The sequence below is a fragment of the Oncorhynchus nerka genome, linkage group LG28 (genome assembly GCF_034236695.1).
Source record: "Oncorhynchus nerka isolate Pitt River linkage group LG28, Oner_Uvic_2.0, whole genome shotgun sequence".
Classification (NCBI taxonomy): Eukaryota; Metazoa; Chordata; class Actinopteri; order Salmoniformes; family Salmonidae; genus Oncorhynchus; species Oncorhynchus nerka.
Genome location: NC_088423.1, coordinates 47,931,973 through 47,932,256, shown reverse-complemented (window position 1 = coordinate 47,932,256; position 284 = coordinate 47,931,973).

Sequence of the window (284 nt, the reverse complement as noted above, 5' to 3'; positions counted from 1 at the left end):
TTTAACCTGCAGTGGACAAACAAAAATGTTTTTGTTCAATGCAAAGAAAAGGCTGTTTGTCTCATCTGTCAAGAGACGGTGGCGGTATTCAAAGAATACAATCTTCACCGACACTATGAATCCCGTCACAAAGACAAGTACGATAGCTTGCAAGGCCAAATACGAGCAGACAAACTCTCAAAGCTAAAAAGTGGACTACTATCTCAGCAGAATACATTTGTACGCCAAGCTCAGCTGAACCAGGCATCCGTTCGGGCCAGCTTTCGAGTTGCTAAACTGATAGC